This window comes from Ruditapes philippinarum, unplaced genomic scaffold (assembly GCF_026571515.1).
Source record: "Ruditapes philippinarum isolate M1 unplaced genomic scaffold, ASM2657151v2 ctg2123_1_1_1_1, whole genome shotgun sequence".
In the NCBI taxonomy this organism is placed as follows: domain Eukaryota; kingdom Metazoa; phylum Mollusca; class Bivalvia; order Venerida; family Veneridae; genus Ruditapes; species Ruditapes philippinarum.
This window is the reverse complement of record NW_026854977.1, coordinates 114644-136765: the sequence shown is the minus strand read 5'-3', so window position 1 is coordinate 136765 and position 22122 is coordinate 114644.

The window sequence follows — 22122 nt, the reverse complement described above, 5'->3', positions numbered from 1 at the left end:
ATGGTTATTACGGCGTTATTCAAAACAATTTGTCAAAGAATGTGAGTAAGTTATCTTTTTTCTAAAACATTTGCTGTCTTAATCGTCAACCAAAATTAATAGGACGAGTAATTTATCTTTTTTTCAAAATCCTCTAATTATCGTCACATTATATAGTCTGTATCTAAGGTATAAATCAGAGGAGAATAATGCAACCTTATCTTTAAAAGTATTATATACATTAACTTTTCAAACAGTAAATGACATTATGTTTGTTTATCGAATATGTAATGGGATGACATTTGTTTTTTAAGGATTACTCAGATTTCATTGAACAATGAGTGGTTCACTAATTTACTTTAAAATTTCCCGTCGCTTTACCATCAAATTAATGTTCAATGCATTTCAGAACTTCCACATACTTTTCACAAAGAAAACATTTTAATATGTATAGTTTTATTTGTTGCGAACTATGAGATATATTTTTATAGATCTTAAATTTCATAGACAATTGTCTTAAAGTTATCCTTCGAGAAGTAACTGTGAAGTTTATTAACACCATTATCAAAGTAAGGATCGTAATAAGAATAAGTAGACAATGTAACAAGTGCTGTTGTTGTTTTCAAACAAAAAATACGTCCTACCTTAAAATTACATTCCTTAATTACAATGATCAAATCACCTTTTAAAATGGCACTTCCAAAATCGTTTTATAAATCTCAATATAGCAAATATTCAGTTACTTAATAAATGATAATAAAAACATACTTTAGTTTTTTCTTAAATTACACTCTCTGGTCAAACACTTAGAAAATGTTTATTGTATATCTATAAATAGGTAGAATTTATTACTGTAAGTGAAATCATGGCATGAGGTTATTTATATTCCATTCTTGAATCAATTATCTTTTCTTGTGGAACAAACAATTATATACATTTAGCGAACCCTTACAGTTTGTCCACAATTTTTTTCTGAATGAGATTTACAAACAATTATGTTCAAAAGTATAAATATCAGGAGTCCAATGTTACTTAAATCATGTACAAATTAGTTTATTTCTAAGTCTTATAAAATAAGCTTTGTTTAAGTTGCAATAAAAGTAATATGTCATTTCTTCCAGTTGTTTTCAAACGTACTTCGCATTTTATCTAGCATTGTCACATTGTCTCCGGGACGATTGTATAAATAGTTGGATATTACATAATATTTTGAGCTAAGAAACCCTTAGATTTAAAGTATTTGGTTAAGCTATAAAGATGAGATCGACTGTTTTTCAGACATTCGATGTTTTGAAAGACATACACGTCAAGTAGTCAACAATGCTGAGATATTTCAATTTATTGCCAATGTTTATAGAGAATATATCCTGATACCTGCCACTTTTGCGTGAATTAATGTAAGAATACTATAATTCCTTTGTGGTTAGAGTGATTTATTTTCATGGATGGATAGAGGTGTACTTCTACAAGGAGTAGCATTTTCCCGATGTTTATTGTTTATAGCAATGCTCAGATTTAAAGTCGATGGTGAAGTTATAAACAACATGATACAATGTTCGTCAACTAAGTATCCAATAATTTCCGTAACAAGAAAAAACAGTTAATTCAAATGTAAGCACATTTGTTAAAGCAGCATATCATTAGATTCATGCTAGTGTTCATAAAAATTCTGTTAATGTCTGTAAAATAAAAATGTTTTCAAATGAACAAAGAAAGTAATTTACACACTGCAAGCGGCACCTTTAATTCAAACAAAATCACGTTGTACACGAAAGGCTACATATTTTGGATGTACGTCAAATTGCTTTATCCTTTCTTCCGGGCTATGTCAGTGCTAAGGCGTGTCGGCATGTTGGCGAATTTAATTGTCAACAAAGGTATCATGTTGTCTTATATATTTTTTTCAAATATCGGAAATCAAAGAATTTATACAATCTAGACTTGTTAAATGATTGTTTAAAGCAGTCAATTTATGTGGACAGGCTATCTCACAAGTACAAACAACAACATAACACGAGTTTACATTTATTTTATTGTTGTCATTTATTCAATTATGTTTTCTTGCAAAAAAGCAATCATATGACAAATGGAAGCAATAAAAACTGACCTAAAAATGCCACGTGTCTATGTTTTACTTTTCTTGTCAGACAACTGTAGACTAAAAGTACAACAGTAATATGTCTCTCTAAAGGTTTAACAAGTACGTTTCTGTTTTTAAAGAAATCAATTTTCTGGTAGCAGATCCAGACTAGGATAATATATCACTGGTAATGTGATCTAATTTTTGAAATACTACTTCTACAATTACATATTTTACAGCTGTTTTGCAGCCACTACTATTACTTCCTCTACTACCACCACTGCCATCACTACAACAACAATAACCACCACTACACAACTACCACTACCGTCATTACCACCACCACCACCACCACTACCACTACCACCACCACCACCACCACTACCACCACCACTACCACCACCACTACCACTACCACCACTACTACTACCACTACTACTACCACTACTGCTACTACTACTACTAAAAATATAATAATAATAATAATAATAATATAATAATAATAATAATAATAATAATAAATATGATAATAATAATAACACGTCTAATATTAATAATATTAATAATTACAACAACAATATTTATTCTAATATAATATATCCTCATAATAATTATAGCAATTTTATCAATTCTATTAATAATAATAATGATAAAAATAGTAAAAAAAATAAAGAATACAAACATACTGCTTACCAGGCTCCAGGCGTGAATTTGCGTAAATTGAAAGTGTCGTTTGCAATGTGTAAATTATTTTCTTTGTTCATTTGAAAACATTTTACTTGTACATGTATGTCTTGCATATTGAAATTATTGTATTTCAACGATCCTTCTTGACCTGTTTTCATGTTCTGTAGAAAATAAAGATTTATATTTGTTATGATATGGTATAAAAGGATCAGGCATCTTTTTATTGTGGTATCAATACAGGGCATTTCATATGCAATCGTTAAAATAATTTAAATTCGAAAAATCTTTAATTTTGAATTTTTAAGACATTTGACATTTGCACACAATGCACTTTTTGCACTTGTTACTTTTATAACATTAAGTGTATGAATATTGATCTCAATTTTACTGTACTAACAAGTAAAAACTTTTATAAACATCTTGTATTTATAATAATGATGCGGGTTTCTAAAACTTCATTGTTGATTCGATGATGTTTGTCTCGGACAAAATATTGAAAACAATTAGTGATAAGTGCATGTTGCCGAGCATTTGTTTTTTAACTATAATTTTCAAAAGTGGAAATGCAAGGGGATTTTTCTATCGTTTACAGATGTTTGAGTTGTAAATGTTGTTTTATCTGCCTCAAGAGTAATCTTTTTCGATAAACTGTCAGCTAAACTTTTTCCTCAATTTAATCTAAATTAAAAAAAAATTGTAAATTAATCGGAATAATGGTTGACGGCAATGACAAGGAATTCAATATCTATACAAAAATCGAAAGTATATCATTTGTTTCGATCTTCAGATGAGCAGTCAGAGGTCTAAACACATATTACTGTTCTTGCTAACGAGAAAACATGCCAGTCTTTTGTTTGGTTCTAAACACGTCACGTGGTATTACAATTGGAGAAATATGTATAGAAAATATTTCTTTGGTTGGGTTTTACGTCGTACTAAGACAGTGTAGGCAATATTGCGACTTTTATGCTTTACAGGTGGAGGAAGACCTAATGTAGCCCTTAGTATATTTTTGAAGGACAAAAAAGGGCCCTGAGTAGAACCACCAACGTTCCGTAAGCTAGATGGGTATTTTTCACATGTAGAATCCGTCGAACGTACAGCTGTGACTGGCAAGTTGATTGAAGCCAACAATCTTAACCATTCGACAACTGACGCCAATTAATAGTTAACTCATAATCATGTTATAAAAAGTTCGACAGATACTACAGAAACGTTTTCTAACAAATGAATAACGTTTATAAAAATCAGATTAACATGTATATTTTAGGTGAAATAATACTCATTGTTTTTAAAATATATCTAAACAGAAAGATTCGGGAGATTAACGTTTTTTCTGATCTCGTCCTGAAAATTTTGCTTTTCCTATTAGTTAGTGTCTTTTGAAGTTTATAACGACACTGACCATGAAAGGTCCAAATTACATTTTTAATATTTAAATTAAGTTAAATATCTGATATCTGTCATTCTGTGTGATTTATCATAAACTCACTATTCCTTATAGATTTAAATTGTCTAGCTGCAAGAAACAAGGAAATGATTTTTGTAAAAAGAATTAAACTGAAGAATAAAATTTACGGTGTCTTTCGGTACATCAAGGCAAAAACTATCATTATGTTATATTGATGAACATTATATCAAAACCAAAATCAAACGCATTTTATAGGTCTCTGATAAAGTTTTATCCAAAATATCTTGGAATACATTTCTACTGTTAGGAAATTATAATTAAGCAACATTTACTTTTTTTATAAGAGTGACATACATGTAAACATAGCGACCAATTGTTGATTGTCTTTACTTTTAATTAAGCGTAAACAAGCTGCTTGTCCCTCATCTCTTTGGGCTCGAATTTCGATTTAACTTTGGATTCTTTCATGTGAGTAAGCTATCCTGCTAGCTAAATAATTAAAATGTTAATGTTTCTGTTATACATATGCTATCATGCAGAGTAAGACTTTTTAAAATCAATAAACTAAAATTGAAATAATTCACAGAAGCTATTTTTTTTTTTAAAAAATGGCCAATGGACACACTGCATCACATGATTGCAGTTGTAGAGCAAACTTATTATCATCTTCTTTAAGTGGTGCCTTACTTTAACTGCAATTAAAACTGCTATTCCTAAACTAATTGAAATAATTTGATGATTGTAATCTATTCCGTTCTAAACAAATTAATTTAGGATCCGATTTAACGTAATGAAAATGTACCATTATAGCTTCATTTTGTAATGTTTTATACCAGCGTTAAGTGTTTTACGCCTTTTTTAGACGAATACACTAGCGTATTACAAATTAGATAAATTAAGTAAGAGATTCAATATCTAAATTACAATTTTCAAGTTCGCTTCAGTGCACATATTAATTATTTTAGTGTGTATTACAATTAGTACAACACGATATATAATATAAAGATTAGGAAAAAGAATTCATTTGAAATTATTGGAGACAAGTCGTCTTGTTTGGACATTGAACGGCAACACGTTTTACTCAATGTGTTAAGGAAGGATGTCACTTGTAAGGAGGGTAAGGGGTTTGTACTATTGTTATGAACTGAGAAAATTTTAAAAACATAAGGGGTAGGAGATATCTTTATTTCAATGATATGCCACCGTCAAACAAGGAATGTCCTATAATTTCGTTTCGCATGTCAGTATCAACCCAAAACGGTGAAAGTTTTCTCCATAATCAATCTGAAATAAGTTAATTAAATGCTTATACTATAAATTGGACATGTGGTTTTGACAATATGTACAACCAAACTTTAAATTTCAGGCATGTATCAGTTTTTATTGAATAATAGAATATGCATAATATTCTCTTTTTTCGACGAATACAAAAGTAAGAAACGGTTTCTTTTTGTCGGACAAAATATTTCTTTATATCTATATCTGTATAATTATGCAAATTATTGTTCTCCGTTTTGTACAATAATTGTAGCCTTGAAAGATTCATACAATGTAGTATCAAGAACAATGTAAGACAATGTAAGGAAAACGGACCTATAGATGATATGGAAAGCTACAAACATAGTTTGCCTGTACAAGTTATTATTACTTATTTGTAATTAGTCAGTATCGTCAGCCAAAATAAACTAATTTAAACAGGTTTTTTAAACAGAGACTTATTTACATAAGACATTTAATCACAGAGACTTATATACATATTAAGACTTAATTGTTTATCAAAATAAGTAAAACTTATAAAATAAGTTAAAATTTAATAGGCAAGACAATCTGATACAATTTATCTCTACATTACATTTTAAAGGTATAATTATGTTCGGTCTTATATACATTTACTACAGTGTTTCAGTTTTTTCAAACACATTAAAAAAACCGCATACATTAAAACAAATATTCGTCAATGTATTATCAAGTTGACACATGTCATCATAATTCACCGGAACTGTATTTGCATTAATAAAGACGTCATTACCGCAAGGATATTGCTGTATTAGGCACAAAGTTGAACATCCTTTGAAGCAATTATCACGACATTAAATTCTTCAATCGTGTTCCTTCTTATGTCTATAGAACGTTTCACTGACCACATTTCGCTATATAGCACCAATTAGATTTACAAGTAAAGAGAAAATGTCAACAACCTCCAGTTTGTCGCAGTAACAGATATATATGAGAACACAGACTTTACTGTCTTTAATACAGATACATGGTGAAATAGTTCTCAAATACCACGAAATGACGTTCAGTAAGAATATATACACTGTAGCCTATAATTATGATGTTAAAACAAGCAGCAAAGTATTTTCTTCGTGAGATTACGTTAAGTATTAAAACATACAACACTGGACCATAGAATATTCCTTAAAATTAATATAATACCTATTTGTGTTCCCTTTAACGTTTTTAGCATTTTGTGCTATAATGTAACCAACCTGGTATAATAAATAAAGATTAAAAATATATTTTTTATCAAACAAAATAAATGTATCATTTAGAATGTATCAAGTTTATAAAAGCCAATAGTCACTACGAGGGGTGATCAAGAATTACGTAGACTGGCTCAATATCTCATTTATTGTTTGACAAACGTACATAAACTTATGTCACATGAAAGTACGTCAACAAACAACATGCAATTTTGTTTTACAATATGTTTACATCAATTCAGAATAACAAACCATGAAAATGTGTCACCATCGCGGTACCGGCCAACGTCGTCAAAAAACTCTTGATGTCAGCGACGTCGCAGCGTCGTAAGTGTTTAAGGAAAAGCGCATGACATTCACTTTTTTTATGTACGAGCAATGCAACGTTCATGCCTCTTAGGCCAGTTAGAGAAGAATATATTCCTGAAATACTCTGCTGGATACTGACGTATTAGGGTGTTTGTCGCTGACTGTAACTCCTCCAAATTCTCAAAGCGCTGGCCCTTCAGCTGGCGTTTCCAATCTGGGAACACTGAGAAATAAAATGGATAAGCAAATATTAAGGTATTTTGTAAAATTATTTAAGTTTTTGATACATTGTTTATAAATTTGAATTACGCAGCATGTTTGAAACAAATGTGTATCCGTGCATTTTATTGTTTATAACAATACATGCGAAATCATAAATTAGCGCGGAAAATTTGAATTTTTATATTTGAAACTGAATAGGTTGTAGAGTGATTAAATCAAAAAAACATAAGTTAATGCACATAAAATACCTTTCGCATGTTCAATGTCTTGGTGATAATTGTGTGCGTGGTTCCATAGCTCATCCAAGTTACTTCTGATATCTCTCGAACGGTCACTCTTGCGTCCTCCTTGATAATATCTTCAACTGAAGTCACATCTGACGGCTTGACGCTCGACCTTCTTCAACGCCTTTCATCATCTTCAAGTGACTTCTGCCCTTCAGAGAATCGCTGGAACCACTTAAAAACGAGTGCTCGAGAAACAGCATTCTCTCCTCTGGTCCTCTGCAGCTTTTTATATGTGTCTGTAGGCGTTTCACCTAATTCTACGAAGAACTTTATGTTGGCACGCAATTCAAGGCGTTCTTGTGATGTCATTTTTAACATAGCTGCGTAAAGGACTACTATGGTTTAAACGTTGTTTATTTTCCTTATCTAACGGCAAATGACGTCAAATTTTTATGCGACGTCATACAAACGTCCCAAAACATATTCCCGCATTTTTCTGTTATTTTGATAAACAGTGTCGAAATTATAATGCATTGAATAAAGCAATTATATATAAAAATAGCACCTGGGCCGGTAACGCGTTACTATAGTTACAAGTATGCTAGTTATTCTGCTCTGAGTAATGCATGACTGATTTACAGCTCCTTGTAAATGGCAAAGAGATAGGTCACGACAGTGATATCAATAAAAATATTTTATATGGGTCCGTTTCAAAGATATTTAACCAGTTATTCTTGATCACCCCTCGTATTCTTATACAAATGCGTTTATACGCACCACACAGTAATATAATCTTTGATCAAATATATTGGCATGCATAATGTGAAGAAAAAACAATACATTCAAAATGTCATATTTTTGTTAAAAGGTAAATGATTGTTAAAATGTTGTTTTACGTACAATTAAGCATGTGTCAGCATAGCGAATTTTTTTATACTGGACTATTTATAATTGTTTGCTTCCTAGTTCTTTTAACTATTTATTGACCTCAAGCAAGATATAACTGCAATTTGCTTTTATAATATAATATCCATGAAAGAAATGTGTTTTTATCGCAAGCGCTATAATAGCTAAGCAGTATTTTAGCACAGAAAAGGCGATTTGAGTTGGCGTTATCACAAATTGATTAATAAACCGATAAATGAAATAGTAAGACTGAGTGCATTTGCCTTACGTAATCTTCAATTAATATATCGCGCAGTTTCTTGATTAATTGAGTGGTTAAGTTAATCATATCATTTAAGCAATACAAAAGGTGAAGACAATCAGTAAAAGCATGCGCATCAGACATGTCTGACAGATTAGAATATGATATTCTTGACATAAATGGAAATAATATGACCATGTTATAACATACTTCAATCTCCGTGGTATATGAATAAATGATAAATTTCGACATTTACGGCGTGTACATTGCTTCTTATGCAAAGAATATAAATGATGACATTGAATCGACGACAAAACTTGTATTTGATTTGATTTAAAAAATGAAAATTTAAAATGTTTCCTTTATAACTAATGACATATTAAAACTAATGCTTAAATAATGTCACGTTTGTTTAACAATCAACAAAATAAAACAAATTCATTTAATAAATGCAAATCTATTTACTTCTGGATTATAACTGATTATTTTGAGAGTTAAGTTAAGATGAAAGTGAACAAAGATATTTTGTATTCGTTTGATGCAAAAAGTCATAATACCATTCACCTTTTGATTTGAATTAAAGTTTTTTATTTGAGAAGTTTGGCTTTCAGCTTTTACTAAATTTGCATATTTCGTATGCCCATACTGGGAATGAGTAGTAGACTAAATGAAAGACAATAACAACCATGGATGCTTGACCTTGGCAAATATAAATATCAATCTCCAAAATTGTTTATAATAGGACAAACATTTTATCTTGGCATCAGGGATAAAACATTTCGATTTGCTGTCAGATTTTATGTTTATACTTTCTAATTTTTGTCATATTTCATGACTTATAGGGTTATTATGATGTATTTTAATACACCGGTGACTTTGCTGAAACGGGTGTATCACACAACGATGGTTACAATAAAGAATGAGATAATGATTATAAATAGAATATGAACCTATATAGTTGGTGTATTATATCATGTCTAGGAAATAACACTGGCGACTATATCCGATGGTTTGGTTTTGAGAAAGATTGTTTTAAAGAGTTATCATTTACAGATTACTGTACTTTGGTAAGATATGTTTTAGACAAGTAATATATAGCATATTCATACGTATTAGATAATCTTACGCCAAATCGTTGTCAGGCCATATTAGTATTAAATAATTCAAATGTTATTCAATATATGCTAGTTACATATTTTTTTACATTTATTACAAAACAACTTTTCTGATATACTATTTCCTTGAACGTGATATTAAAATTTGTTGTTTATTGTTCTTAACCACTGTTCCTCTTTCAAAATTATATTATATCATTGACAAAATAATTATTTTGTATAACAGTAAAGGTCATCCAGTATATCAGTTTCGTGTAAATCTTAGTTAGTATTGGTTTGTCTATTTTCTATAGTTTTGGAAGAGTGCGTGTACCGGTAGAATCAAGTTCAGGTGGGTTATTTATTTACTTCTATCAAAATACATCACTGGATTTCTTTTGTTTGTTGGTCACGTCAATGCCATTTTTCTCTCGATGTCTGATCTCCGTTCTTCAAAATAATTATAATCTTTGTTGACTTATACTCAATCTCTCAACAACCATATATCACATGGTAATAAATGTTAAATAAAAGAACATATTTGAATGCAGATTGTTAACTTTAGAGTAGAACGAACATTATATAGCGGACAAATAGGCCGATGGGATAGATGAAACAGGTAGACAAAACGAATCAATTGATCGCTATCATTTAATTGTCACATTTGCATGAATAATGGGACTTTGTCTTATACCTCTGTGATTCATGATCAAGAGATATTTCTATCGGTTATTTATTACACTTGGGAGACAGAGGACATAGTGCGGATAGCACATATCTAAAATGTGATAACGTAACAAAATGAACGTGATACGGTTAGGTTACTTTGACACTCCTCTTTTTTTCAAGTACAATCATTAACATTTGTAAGGGAACGTAAGAGTACAGTTTTTTCTCTTTAATAAATTTGGCCATTTTGCCTGATGAAACTACTTGAACTGAAAATGAAATCCTTGTAACCTTGTTCAAATCTGGTACTTTCTATATTCTTTTATTTGTTTTGTTTATGTTAAAATCTTTTTGACATACAAATGTATTGATTGTTATTAAATCCAAATGCAAATTGTTATTAGGAACAGTACTGGAACTGATCAATAATTTATTTTCATTCATCCACAGGTAAAAATGTGAAAAATAGTAATTGAAAATGTTGCAATGCAAGTGCCTTCTATGATATACGTTAGGACAGTACAACGTTCTCGTATTATGTACATAAAGGTCATAAATATTCAAAAATAGACTTACAATCCAGCAATTGTTGCTTTTTAGGTAATTAAAAATTTCAATTACTTAACGGGTATCATTGTTATTTATATTACAAATGGAAGGAAAAGAAAATAGGCCACTATTTAATGTCTAAGTGCTTGCGTAATGTTTACATTTTGCATTTCGAAAACGTTCAAATATTTGTTTTAAAAGATATTAAAATTAACAGTACTTCTACTAATGGATACCTGTCATTTACAAATGTCATGTCTCAAATGCACATGAACACTTATTAACAAATTGCTTTCGTAAGCATTTAGCTATATAATCTTGTAAAAACTGTAGGTATAAATTTGCATGAATATGTATTCTATTTCTTATCTAGTCCGATTAGAGCAAGCATCAGATGACTTTTTTGTAGGGGTGTCGATGATATAATGGTAAATATTCCAATCGAGTACTGACAATCTTTAGTAACTTAATATATTTTCCTTTGCTGCAATTAATTTCTTTATCATACAAAACAATTTTTTCTACCAAGTTTATAATAATAACTCGACAGCTATTTTTACAGAAGTTTCAGTTCGGCTTTTTGACATGAAATGAAGCAAAGAAGAAGCCTTGCACCGGTTGATGGCACTGCCGAAAATTAAAAAAAAAACAAAAAACATTTGATGTGCACTCAAAACATCCAATTGGTGTGCACTCAAAACATCCCAAAATAATAGCAAAACTGTACTTAGATAACAAATACCTTTTGTATGTTCTTTTGGGCATACATGTCCATGAATTGACAGTTTTGAATTAATTTTGATGGATGGTAACATGTGTATTTTATATGTAATTTTACGCTATTCAAAACACGGCCAAAAACAGGATGTAAATATGTTTACGAAGAGATAGAATATATTCGTCGATTGTAATTTATTAGGACTGGTATGATTCGGAAAGAAACAGGAAATAGAAAATCCAAACAAGATATATTTTGTCTGAAAACAATGTTTCAAACATTGAAATCTCTCACGGTACTAATGTGTCTCAATTGGATACATTGCGATTTGTAATTGAAGAAATTGAATAATTTGGTACGTCATGATATTGACACCCGCAGCATAGTCTTAAACATTGCCAACCTAACGAAGTTAAACAGAATCACCGCTTCAGTGCCTGTTTAAACCGTGTATTGTGATTTAATTTGAAGAAACAGTCGAGAAGAATTATATGTATTTTTGTAGACTTTCATGGGTGTAAATTTTGTATAGAATATATAATTATATTGGTCCTTTTGTGAAATCAATAAAATTCATATATTGGCGCTTGGTCTACTTTCCAGGCTTTCCTGGATAACTAACAAGTAACAACTAATTTCTTCGCATGTGTCAAACTATCAATTCCAGATTATTTCTGAATTACAAATGACCATAACATTCGATGTTCTTAATGTCAATGAGAAATTTCGCATCAACCGGGGATCCAACCAAGGTACCTTGATTACAAACCTAATGCCCTTTGCATTTAAATAAGCGAGGGAACTCGATTAAACCTACTTTCCTAATATGTGTAAGTAAACTAAAAGTTTAATAAATATATGTGAACGAAACTTACGTATAACGTGTCTTTTTTGCGATGTTAAAATCTGAATGAGTTCTTTAGAATTTGTGCTGTCAGTTAAACCAAACCAAATTGTTTTAATATACAAATTTGTTAAATTTGTATTAAAGTTTGTGCATAGGATTATCGATTTCTTTTATGTTCTATAACTTTCAAATTGAAACTTTTATCACAAAATCCTATAAACCTTCGATTAATCTATTGAAATGCAACAAAATAACCTTAAGTTGCATGCCTCCAGATTAGCCAAATATTTCAAGAAAATCGATCTTGAAAAAATGTACTAAGAATTTAAGAAAAGTGAAAAATTCAAGTAATAATTTATATGTTTAGTGTATGTAATGAGTGATTTTGCAGAAATAATCACCATATCTCTACTGTGTAGGTACTGCGTTAGGGCTAGTATTGCATATTTTGACTTTCTTAATTTGTTCTGGTAAATTTTGTTCATTTTAAGTGTATGTAAATTACTTTTTTAGTTCCCTGCACAATATTTTTTTAAATATACATTTTCAAAATTTTCATAAAACTTAGTATGAATCTGGAGGCATGCTGCTTTAAGAAGCTGGTGGATAAAAGACGTAACCAGCATTTTCGGGTTGAATTAATTTACTTTAAATGGTACAATTAATCTATCTAACAAAACTAACGCGTCCAAATTTAATTCATTATTGTTTCTAATAGCACACAATGAGTAATTTGTTGTACCCTCAAAAAAAATGCCCGCAGCTTGATCTGACACATTGTTAAAGTAATGAATTTAGATGGAATCACCACTTCAGGACTTATCTTAACAAGCATTGTGATTTAATTTGCATGACGAATGACACGAATTAGATTGTTTTTAGTAAAGACATTGAGTTATGCAGATTTGGTAAAAGATTTTTATGTCTATTGATGTTTAAAAACACCCATTACTTGAAAAAAAATGATACTCAAAAAGTAAGATTAGATAAGAAAATGAATCAATATCAATCTACTGTAAGATGTTTATAAAATAATATAAACAAAATATAGAAAACAGAAAAAGCTGAACCTATATGTACAAACAATTTTATAATGTTTGTTTTAGGTTCTTATGACCTTGACGACGCTTCGGTGATCATTTAACAAAATATTATCTAGTCTTTGGGTTCAGATTTCACTGTAGATTTTCTTTTTTTTGTGTCTTGTGAACCCCAAATACTGATACGTTAACTTGGTCAGAACAACGATCAAATACCTTAACGAACATTCGACCTGAAATAAAAAGAATGGAGCATTATGGGTACATAAAGTAAAAGACCAAATTTCTTTTATGCTCTTATTTTATTCCATGTATAAATTATAATTTTGTTTCTATCGTCGAAAAGTAAAGACACAGTAAATTTGTAAAGAATGTATGTCTTTTCTGTCAAAATTGATAAGAATTATTATTGAATCAAATGATCTATGTAAAATAACATACAATATAAGTGTTTACCAAGTAGCAGTGAAAAGGGAACATCATGTTTCGATTAATCAAAACATATAATATAAAATCACTAAATATTCTATTTACTTGTCGGGATTTTCAATGCAAATCTTATAGCCTTACAATGAAGTTAACAATGTACATTTTGGATCAAAAATCGTTTTATGAAAACGTTATGATTCGTTTGATGTCAATGACCTTTACGAAATAAAAATTGTGTATATAATAAAAATGTGCCATTTAATCAAGAATCATTTACTAAAATAGCAAAATTGATGTTCTTTTACGCTCTCTGGATTACATGGAAAATTGGTTTTGCCAAACATAAGCGTTGTTTATTATCGTAAATTCCCCGTTGGTTCGTAACTGCTTATTTAGAGAAATGATCTAATAGTATGTAATAATTTGAATATTGAAAAAAGCATAAACAATGTCAAGGTTTACATTAAATCTGTAATTGTTTCAAAACCAAGGATTGAGTCAATTTCTCTTGCATAGTCACATTAAATATTTTAAGATAAATTCTACTATTTTTTTAAAACTGACATTGTCGATATATCAATGATTGTATCATAAAAAGTAATCTTACCGCCATTTTTTCGGCCTTGATTGCAGACATCCAATGACAGGGACAGAAAGCTTATACTTTCCATCATATCCAGGCTCTTGATTAATGAGAAACATTGGTAATTCAGAAAATGTATTTAATTGTGCAAAATTCATCTGATTAAAAACTTTGAAATTTCTTTCTTATGTTTCCATTTCTTATGTGATAGTGGTATCATGGTTGTTGTTTTAGTTTTGTTGAGCTTGAAAGGCATAATTCATCTTTTCAGATTTTGTTGTTAAGAAATAAACCAAGGCCAAGCTATCTTTATCGCAAAATCTTATCGGTTTGAACAATCGCATGTACGCATGTTTGTTAAAAATATGGTATTAGATGTATGTAATTGTTTGCTATGGTAAATTCTCTCACATAGTTTATTACATTTTATGTACATCTTAAATAAAGAGTGATTGTTTCTGTTACTGATGTTATTCACATCCTGAAATATTGTTACGTTTATCATTACACAGCAAATTACAATATCTTAAGCCAATTACTTTCCCGTGTTCAATGTCACGATTTTTTTCAACATTCATTAAAAAAATCTTTCATAATTTTTTTTCTGCCTGAGAAAAAAAGTGATTTAATTTGTATATTTTTTTAAAGAAGATTAGTTTCGTCTAAACAATATCCAAAAAGGAAATGATAACCAAGCATTCCATGCAAATGGTAGTCTTGAACCGTGCAAAGATATGCCGATAAGATGGATGACATTTTATTCAAAGAAGTTCTATAATTCCTTTCATCAGGGAAAGTTCGTCTTAACTTTAACTTTATTGTTGACCATAATATGTTTTCTAGAGATTTGAAGAGAAATTATCACGTATGTCTCTTTTTCGGCAAATCTTATTACTTGTTGAGCATACTGGGTACTCAAGTTGTCTCCCTATCTAACAAAGTTTTCTCAAATCCTAAACAACTTTAAGCTATACAAAGTGAAGAAGACAATGATGTTAAAAAGTAAGCTAATTTGGTACAATGTTTCTATATCACAGTAGTGAGAGAATATAATTACGATTGACAATAATAAATGAGTTACGAAGGTGAAGTTTTGACGGTAGTAACCGTACAATTTTTTTTCATATTACAAGCATCATATCAAGAAAGCAAAAAAGGAATATAATGTCTTGTGATACTAAAATGATTTTTATTTTGTACAATAAAGATTATCATATTTAATTTGTTTTATCAAGAAACATATATTGTAATACTATGTACAAAATGCTTTAGGCCAATTTATTTAGCTTCTATTTTATTAAATTCCTGGATGTTATGAGATAATCAGCAAATTAAAATATTGATTTTGTATAAGCATATGATGCCGTAACTTTGATTATTTGTTTAGTTCAATAGAGTTAAAATTACATGATATATAAAGTGTTATTTATTCCATGACGACACACAAATGATTTGTATTAATATGACTATTACAATGCATTGTTCATTCATTCGGGCACTTTGAACGGATCATTTATTTTCTACAATTAATTCAGTTAATTAACACGAACCCCTCTCGTAGAATCATACAATATTTTATTAAAAAAATATCAAGTTCAATATGAATCGTTTAAATTATATAACTGCCCTCTTTGAAGGATACTCAACTTTCATTGAAGAAATTTTTATTACCAGAGTCGTCTTTCTATTCTCATTCAAGGAAATGTCTCATTGATTTTCATGATATTTATTGCCCTATGAATCCCTTGTGTCCTAAGATTCCGTCTGACCAATTAGTCGGAGTTTCTGGAATCACCGAGGTATTTGCTAATATCCCATTTTTCATGCAAATGTGTCACATTAAAGGATTCATCGCTATATATACAAACAAGACATGAAACACTATGTTCACATAGTAGTATCCCTTGTAATGTTTTCATAGAACGCTATATTTATCTATTAATCTTTGTGTGTTTAGTTACAGTTTATTTTTGTAAAGACTATAATTACCTTATAACTTATAATAAATTCTTCCAAATAGAATTAGTTACTTCAGATGAAATGAGGAAGGTTTACAAAAGATACCAGGAAAACTTAATCTCATAGCGATATTGTTTACATTGACACATGTAATAAATATCATTAAATGTACTTGTTTTAAGTTAAAGTTTGAAATATACTTCTGTCTGGATGATAACAAGAATCGATGATAAGGAAATAAATGGATCATAAAAGTGAACAACAAAAAAACACTTCCATATAAAAAATATCTTGGTCGATGAAAAATAATTGAAATTTTTCATCAGTCATTAGGTAGTCTATATAGAACACGTCTTTAAAGCAAATTGAGAAGCTTAAACAAACTATACCTGTCAAAGAAAAAAGAAAGGCACAAAACAAAATTAAGAAACAAAACAACAAACAGTCCACGCCAATATAAACATAACAAACAAAAAACAATAACAACAAAGACACCTTCAAAACAACAACTAAAATAAAGTAAAAAAAAACAAGCAAAAATCAACTTTTTGTGAAAAAGATAAATTGTATCGACAAATATTATTTCAGTCCGTCCAGGAAAGAGGACAAAAGCCGCAGGAAAAAAATCGAACGGGCCCTTACATGTGTAAAACAAAACAACAACAACACAACAAACAAAAAATACAATAATAGAAACTTCCTCAAAATCTAAAAAAAAACAACAATGAAACAAATATAATTTTTGGTCAAATAGATAATTGTATATAAAGTGCCCTGCTGTTTACAGTTTGCTCAGTATTTTCTTGCCTCGTGCACGCGCGATAATTTTATTTGGAAGGAGGACATTTTGTGAATGAATCTGATAAATTAATGATAACGGCCTGTTCTTATAAGGAGACAAATACGTGCCAATTGTCTTCTTATGTATATCGTTGTCCTCATTTAATCATTCAAAATGTAAAAATTAAAATAAGTAAATGTCTGTTAATTAAGACAATACCAGTAAAACATCCATAATAAATTAATTCAAACAACAGATATATATCTACCCTTTAGTCTGTTTAAATGTATATTGATTCAAATAACTCTTTATTGATGATGTACATCTTAAAGTAGAAATAAATGATAAACAGACAAAACCTGAACAATACTCGCATGTACCATGCTTATTTTAAATATGAAAACTTTATCGGAGACATTTTTAACACGGAAGCAAGTTAAAGTATATCTCTGCATAGTGTTTAGATAAACGTTGGCAGTTTACTGTATTAACCTCAAAATGAAAGAAGTTAACGCTTTTCAACTAAATGGATATATTTTTCTCTTAATCTACGTATGTCAGTTTTAATCTGAGAAAAGGTTATTCGCCAAAAGAGTGCAAATATACCACTTAAGCAGACTTTTTTTCGAAAAGGAGACAATTATTTGAAATTGGAGATATATTGAACAAATGATAATGCATATTACATAATGAAAGCTGTGCAGAGTGTAAAAGTAGAAAAACGTTAACGAATTAATAGTTTGTCTTTTATACAAAATATCGAAATAATGGCTAAAAATCAAAAGATTGGTAACAGAATACCAATAATAAAAGAGCCTTTATTGATCTTTATATTTCTGTTTGAAACACAAGTTAAAATATCTCTTTACTTTGGTATCCGTTTCTGTAAATAGTTTTAAATAATGGTTACAGCAAGGTGGTTACATGTACATGCGTATAAAATTAGATTTTTTGTTACAATTACCGTCAGTATAAACCGCGTTTATACAAAAGATAACTTATTCAAAACCAGTCGCATTTATTGAGAGGAAACATTTCGTTGGCGTTAGAAATTTTAAAAATGTTCATGTTAAGCAATAAAATCTGTTTCATACTTAATTAATAACATAAATAATAAAACTCGTCTTGTGATTTGGTAGCCTTTTCTTATAATGATTAAACCTCATTTGTTTTGTTTTTTATTACATATCATGGACATTTTCAGTTCCGAAAGAAAAAGAAGCAAATTTGACTATTTTTTGCTTAAAGTAGCGGATGAACATTTGTATGTAGAAAAGAAATTCAAAATGACCAGATTTGTGTTACAAAATGCGTTTCATACTTGTTGCTCTTTCAAGCCCTTTTCAGCCTTAAATTTGTCAAAGAAAACAAAAGAATTTCTTTTGGATTTTGCAATAGAAGAAAAATATTGATAAATTTTAATAAAGGAAATACTAGTTATTACACATCAATTAATAGTGGGGCGGGAAATTGAGAAAATAGTGCAAATTGTGATACAAGCATGACACTTTCAGGAAATCATCTTTAGACCATGTAGATTTCAAAAGTGAAGTGGGCCCAAAAATATCTCTGCTCATTCAAGATGGCCGCCATTTTTAAAATGGCCGCCTTATAAATTTGAGTACATTCTAGCTCATTCATTCCAATTTTTTGTACAGACCTTTAACTCACACCAAAAGCATGCATATAATTTCTCCTTTTCAAAAATTTAAATCTCACAAAATTTCTCTTTCGTACTTCTTCCAAATCCAAGATGGCGTCCAATATGGCCGTCGATTTTGTGCAAAACTGTTATATCATTTTTATAGTATAATTTTCTTGCACAAATTATGTTTATTATGATAAAAAAAAGTGTTTAAACATATCAGAGATAATCAAATTATATGTAAATCTCAATAAAAGTAAACATTTAAAAAGTTTTTGTCTAAAAATATCTTTAAAAAAGATCAAGAAACAATTCCATTTTTTTCATATTTTTCAAATTTGATTTTCTAAAGTAATGTACAAAGTTAAAACAGTTACTTTATATCTTAAACTGTATTTGACATTCCATTAATATCATGTGTTTATTGTATAGAATGTAAGAAAAGTAGGTTTTATATTTTGTGAAAGTGGGTGGGGTAATTTTATATGATAATTGTGAAAGAAAAAAACAACAGAAAATCTACATAACTAAGTTCATCCTGTTTCTTTGCCTTTTTACTTTTCTATGAATTCTTATGCAAATGTTCCAACTTAAAAAGTACTTTTTATTGGATGAAAGTATTTTTGTCTTCCTTCGGGCCATTTGGTGGGTGAGCAAGAAATGCACATACAAACATGTGTATACATTCAGTTATTAAATTTGGTTGCATGATAATTCTTGTTTCAATATATTTGATATCATATATTAATTGTTAATCGTAAAGACATATAAGAAGACAATAAATCAACTAAACGTGCTTAAAATAGCAAACATGTACTTGAATGTAAGGTATAAAGGTAGTCTATAAAGGCATATTTTTGACTCCTCCACAATTTTATATTTATAATATAAACATGGCTTAAAAGCCAACAAAATGTATGTATGTAAAACATATATATCAATGATATGGCCTGGCCTGCATGCAACTTTTTGAAAAGTTAAGATACAAACTAAGTGTACTAGTATTTCCTAAAGTAGTCATATCTTATTTTTTTCTTTCAATAAGAGGGTAATGATGACCCTGGATCACTCACCTAAGATCATTGTTGGAAAAAAGGTAACAAGATCATTTTGGGAGTGTCAATTATGTCATAACACACATGATTTGTGTCATAATTGAATCCGGTTGCTTTTAAAGAAACATGCTCAATATCTGCTTTCATTTTTTTATTTCACACGAGAGAACTTTAATAACCATATCTATATACGAGTCCATATAAACTTAGTGACCTTTTGTGTTTGGTAAATTTGGACCATGTTGTCCATGATATATCATTATTATAACATAATTATGATGATACATGATTAATGTATATGCGTCGGATATTGTAGGTTAAGAGAAAACAGATTTATTACAGTAGTCTTTGTAAATTAAGTGATACCATTGCAAAACCATTTTAGACTGCAGTAGCATCATACAAATTTATGCATGTTATATCAGTCTACATCCCAAATATCTTAGTTCAAGTCATTATATTGTAACACTAGATGTTTTTAATGTGTTTTCCTATACAAGTCTTTGAACCCAGGTGGCTCTATGAGCATGATTCATTAAATGTGTTAATAAAGACCCGAGGTGGTGCAACATGCCAGATTAGTACCTGTGCTCAGTGCATTTTGATTTTTGAGAAGAGTTTTTTATTGCATGTACACTTAATGATACAAAAGTGTTTTATGTAACTTTTAAAGAGGTCTTCTTTACTTGGCAAGGTTATATTTTGATTATTTAAGCTCTAGGCATTACAGTTTGTTTGTTTGTTGATTTTTTTTAATAACATCAACAACAAAACAACTTCAATGCGATTCCCTACACAAGTCTTTAAAAACTGTGTTCCTCGTGAGGGCCTTTAAATCATGTTCCTGCAGTACAAAATGGCTTTCCCTGTCACTTAGTTTACATTGACTTATATATCAAAATTCTTCTCTGAAACTATGTGCACAGAGAAGAGAAAATATCGTATATCATAACATTGTGATGCTATATAAAGATTATAAACTATTGGCATAGGGTCAAAATCACTTAGTTTACATGGACTCTTATTGGAATATAGTTATATGAGTCTTCTTGTAGTTCTGAGAGCCTAGTTATTGGACATGATTCTTTAAATCATGACTGGTGAAAAAAAGATACTCCTTATATGATTTTAGCATTCTTCAGTATAAAAGAATTATAGACCTTTTCCAGCAGTGGGTCTTAGGCGCGTGATCTAGGGTCAACAATGCTCTCTTGTTTTATGGGAAAAATAAAGTAGGAATACATTTAGTTTAAATCGAAAGTATAAGCTATGTTTGTTATGTGGGTCAAGCGGTTTTATTGATACCTATTTTAGCACACCTAGTCAATAGATAATATGATGTATCAGTCGCCTAAATTTTTGTTTCTTTTGAAAATATCATGTCTACATAAATTATTATAAATGGACGGTACTTATTCAATTATACTTGGTTACAATGATGTGCAAGTAACTTTAACTTTGAATCATTCTGTTACAAGCTTTTAGCAAGACTAAATTGTGCAGGAAATAATTGTATTCATAAATAGACAACATTTCACTAAGGTCCAGGCATGATTTTATCTAACATATGGTTCGTTGATGAATATTCAGTCTTCTTTCTGTACAATTATCAAGTTATATTATGACTTTTGAAACAACTTATATCATGCAAACACATTTAATAACTGAATGTATACATATGATTGTATCTGTATTTATTGATATTTTAGTACACCCTCTAGACCTGAAGGAAAACAAAAATACCTTAATACAATAAAATACTTTTACAGTGAATATTTGCATAAGAATTCTTAAAAAACGTTATTTTGTACTACAATTGTCTGATAAATTTACCCCACCCACTTTTAATAAGTATAAAACCTTCACATTTTTCTTTGTTTTTGTTACAATTATACAATAAAACATAGTGTTGATTGAATATCAAATACACTTTAAGAAACTATGTAACTTTTGGAATTTTGTACATAGACCTAGAAAACCATGTTAGAGGAAAATGAAAAAATGGCACTTTTTCTTTGATTTTTTTTTTAAAGATTTTTTTGTACAAAAAATTAAAAACATGACTAACAATGTGGTTAACCTAAAATTTGATTTTTTTTTCTAATATATTTCACAATTTTATATGGAAATACGCATACCGTGTGCAAAACATTATACTACAAAAGAGATATATCAGTTTTCATTAAAATTGGCAGCCATATTGGACGC